Source organism: Parasteatoda tepidariorum, chromosome X1 (assembly GCF_043381705.1).
Source record: "Parasteatoda tepidariorum isolate YZ-2023 chromosome X1, CAS_Ptep_4.0, whole genome shotgun sequence".
Taxonomy (NCBI): Eukaryota; Metazoa; Arthropoda; class Arachnida; order Araneae; family Theridiidae; genus Parasteatoda; species Parasteatoda tepidariorum.
This window is the reverse complement of record NC_092214.1, coordinates 49,050,800-49,055,339: the sequence shown is the minus strand read 5'-3', so window position 1 is coordinate 49,055,339 and position 4,540 is coordinate 49,050,800.

The window sequence follows — 4,540 nt, the reverse complement described above, 5'->3', positions numbered from 1 at the left end:
ATAGATAGATAGATAGATAGATAGATTAGAGGGCTCCGCCCCCTGCTTTTTGTTTGCTTCGCGAACGAAATTAAAGTTGCTTTCCTGGAGATTAGCTGGTAATTTTTCTGCGCCAACATCACATAGAGAGAATATGATAGGATTGTAAAATGGCAGAGGTGCTTATTAACAGCATTATAAACTTATATAAAGCAATTTTAATACAAACAATATTATAAACTTATATAAAGTTAAGGAAATTTGTGATTTTGATTACTAGGAATCAAGCGTGTTGTCGCGGTAACATTGACATCACATTTAAAAGTAAGACAACTGATCCCTTTAAAAGAAATTTCATGAGATGGGCAAGAAGCTGCCATCGCAAATGCAGAGTTGTACGATCGAACATTCTGTTTGAAGTTAATTGCATCAGAATGGCTGCCAAGTAAAAGATCTTTTAATACTACTGGATATTCCAGATTGGCGAGCTCAACTTTGCCATGATGGCAGCAATTAAATTTCGTTCTGCCATGCTCTGCTGGAAACAAAAGAGCACCACAGTTTATACATTCATTACTAAGTGTTCCAACGGAAAAAGGGGGTATAATGTCTGATAAAGACTCACCAAGGTATTCGTTTTCATTTAAACGTCTTGACTCTTCAACGTTTCTTTGCCGCGCATTCCGCCGTCGCGTATTAATAGCACTACGATTATTTTCCAGGTAATTTTGTGCTGCTAAATTATGTTGAGCTGTATGTCGCTGTAGATATCGCCTAAGATATTCACAGCGATCCATTTTTTATAAAAGATATAAGTATTTTAAAGTAAACTCTGTTCAATATATTTTGATAATTTGGAATGTAAATAGTTTTTTGAGAGAGTGTTGATTTGTGCTTCTAATAACTCTACCCGATTTATCAGAGCTTTAATAAAATATATTGGAATTCTAAAATAAATAACTGAGTTCTATCAAAACAAACATTTTATAATAAAACTTTAGAACAACTATGTTTTTACAATGCCACTCAAAATTATTAATAAACACTGGATAATATTGCGTTAATGACACTTTTATCTAATGATGTCATAAACAATCGTTTGCATAAAGTTTATTTCATAATAATCATATATCATCGTTTGCATAAATAATCGTTCAGTCTTTTTATAGCTTTACGTAATAAGTGTTTTTTTTGTTTTTTTGTTTTTTTTTTGGGGGGGGGGGGGAACCCNTGGAATGGCGATGTTATAATTTTGTTGTTGAGTTAATAAATCTTCCTTTTTATAAACGTAATAGTAGAGTTTTCTTAATTATTTGATTCGAAGTCCTCTGAGTTTTATTTGAGGTCAGCTTGCATTTTGTATTTTTTGACAGCATTATTAAAAATTGTTACCTTTTCACACACATGCGCTCTCAATTTTGATTAGCTGTTTTGTGCGTTACTAACCAGAAGTCTTCTGTGATTGGCTATGTGTTATCATTCCATTCTCTTCTTATATATGAAGATATATATATAATATTAAAAATCGTAAAAAAAGGAAAATTTGAATAAGACAGTATACATATTGAACGTCATTTTTAACAGTGTGATTTTTAATGGACATATCAAAAATTTGAACTGAATCAATCGAATTTTTCTTAAGAAGTGAAAGTTCAAAAAGGCGACTTTATTTATTGTATTGAACGAGGGGGGGGGGCAGGAAAGGAAAAAAGCAGTCTTTTAAATGGCGGGGTCGCTGGGTTGAAGCCCATGTCTTAATCTTTCCCTGTTTATAATATTTAGTTTGCTCATTGATAATTCTATAACCCCTAAAATTTGTTTTATTCAGATCTAACCTTTAATTCACTCTAATGTGTTTAAAAATTCTATTTATTTGTAAAATGAAATAGGAGAAGTAGGAACTGTCCAAGAAAGCTTAAATATTCAAAAATTACCAGTCTCACTATAGTTTTTTTTCTTTTTCTGTATTTTTTCAAATGGTAGGATATTCTGTATTAGGAAATGCTTATTTGATAGTAAAGCAATTTATTATTTAAAAATACACCAGTTTCAATCCTTCCTATATATCTTCAAATGTATAACGTAATTTGTAAATCACAGTTCTAACATTTTAGAGCATTCTATCACTGGCGTCGTCAGATAAAATTTATTTTGGGGGGTCCAAACGTGGACTGTTACTTGAGAAAAAATTAGTCTTGCCCTTATTAAATTTATGCCCTTATTGCTTCTGTAAAAAAAAAAAAAACTTACCAACTACTATTTAAGTGCAGGAAAAAACTATATGAAAATCTTAAGAATCACTATTAGGATAAACGAAATTGAAAACTTTAAAACCAGTTTGACTTTCTAACCGTCGTTGAATAACCAACCCAATTTCTTCTGCTTACGACTGTTTACGTTCAATGCCGTAGACTTCTAATTTTGAACCCTATTTAAAAGATAAGTCAACTCCTGGATTAAGTAATGAGAGAAATTTGTCTTCGTGGAGGACTTTTTGACTTAACTAAAGAGCATTTGCGTTACATGGAGAGGAAAACCACGAAAACCTCCCACGGTTAGCCTGACGGTAAGGGGACTCAAACCCATGAACCGTCTACCACCGAGGATATTTTATGTCAGCACTGTGGTTAGTGCAAGCCGAATGCGGAATTCGTATCGACCAACCATCACTGGGATTTGAACCCGGTTCACCTCATTGAAAGGCAAACGCTGTATCCCCTGAGCCATTGTGGCAAACCAGTTTTATTTTATTTTATTTTATTTTATAATCGTCGTTAAACAGCCGACCTAATTTTTTGGACTTACGACTACTAATGTTCAACTCCGTAGCCTTGTAATTTTGAACCCAATCCAGAAGACAAGAAAATTCCTGGAGGAAAGCCAGTTTGATTGCTGAATTACGCTTGAAGTCTCTTTCAATTCCTCTAGGTTTCTTCGGCAAACGGACATACATTTTTAATCTCGCCTTCTCAATTGATGATTGGTCAGGATTTGATTTAATTTTTCCCCTTAAGTATTAATTTGTAATCCTTTTTTTTTTTTTACTTCATTTGTCACAAGAATTCTTGAAATTTATCTAAGAAGTGGTCTTAACGGCGCATCCTGTGCATAATTCAATGAAAAAAACATACTATATTAAGTTTGCAGAAAATTACAAATCAATCGTAATATCTATAATGAACTATAACAGAAAGTACAGTCTGAGTAAAAACTTTTAAGACTACTGAAAACATTTAAGAAAATCAAAAAATACAATTCTTAAGTATATCTTGTTAAGAAATTCTTAAAGTATCGCGTATTAAGAAATAACGCGACAAACAAGATTTGCAATTATGATGCTTTCAGAAAAAAAATTTATACACAAAATTAGTATTTTAGCCTAAGTAAAAAATTTAATGACACTAGTAATTTTTAAAAATAAATATAATTAAAGAAAAAACTATGGCAACTACGAAGATAGTAACGAAACCTCTATTTGCAAATTTGCCACGCATTTGTTTCGAAGTTTTGATGCTCTTTGTGAAAATTGTGAAGGTAAGAGGTTAACTGACCATGGAAAGTACAGATCGAAACTTTTCCTTCAACAAGAATAAATAGTCGTATTATTGAGATGATAAAGATAGATCAAGATCAAAGACTAGTGTTAAGTTCTTAAAATTGAAAGACTATTTATGGTAAAAAAGGAAGCCGAAAGAAGAAGCTATGTCCACGAGTGAGGAAAGACGATATTACGATGGTGTAAAACCTAACTTAGTTAAAAACTAATTTCTTTTATTAAAACTATAGAATATTAAAAGTAATTTGGAAAAACGACTCTTAAACAAGCTTCTAAATTCTTATATTTTTTTATATTATTTTTTTATGTTGATTTTAATTGAAATACTAATTTTGTAACAGTAACACTTTTTTTCTGATAATAATAAATTACGAAGTCTGTTGCGTTATATATTAATTCTTAAATTAATTATACAATAACATTTAAATCCTTTCATTATCATTTCTCAAATTTTTTTCACTGGCCTTTAAGTTTTTATTCAAATTGTAAGGTGTCTTTAGGTACATCGATATAAAAGTAAAGTTGCTTAAATTCAATATCTACAGTGTCTTAAAAATTTAGTTTTATTTTGAAAAGAAAATGTTTTAACTGTTTTGTCTGTTAAAACTTTCTATCTGAATGACATGAAATTTATAAATGAATATTATTATGTCATGCAATCCTAAGTGAATCCTATTGTAGTCGAACTTTTAGAGAAAAATAAGAAAACGCTTTGCTAAACAAAAAGAAAACACTTTTTTTTTTACTATGAATTTGAATTGATATGCATTTCTGAGATGAAGAATACAACATTAAAAAAAAATGTTAGAGTAACTATCTCAAACATTGGTTACAGTAAAGATTATCATGATTAAAAAAATACGTATATACGAAACTCTAAACTATAAAAACAAAAGTGGAAAATTTAAGAATATTAAAAAAGTTTTCAGTTTAGAGTTTTTCTCATCTTGATCCATTTTACCCTATATGGCTTCAAAAATCGAAATTGTTGTATTTAAAGAGGAA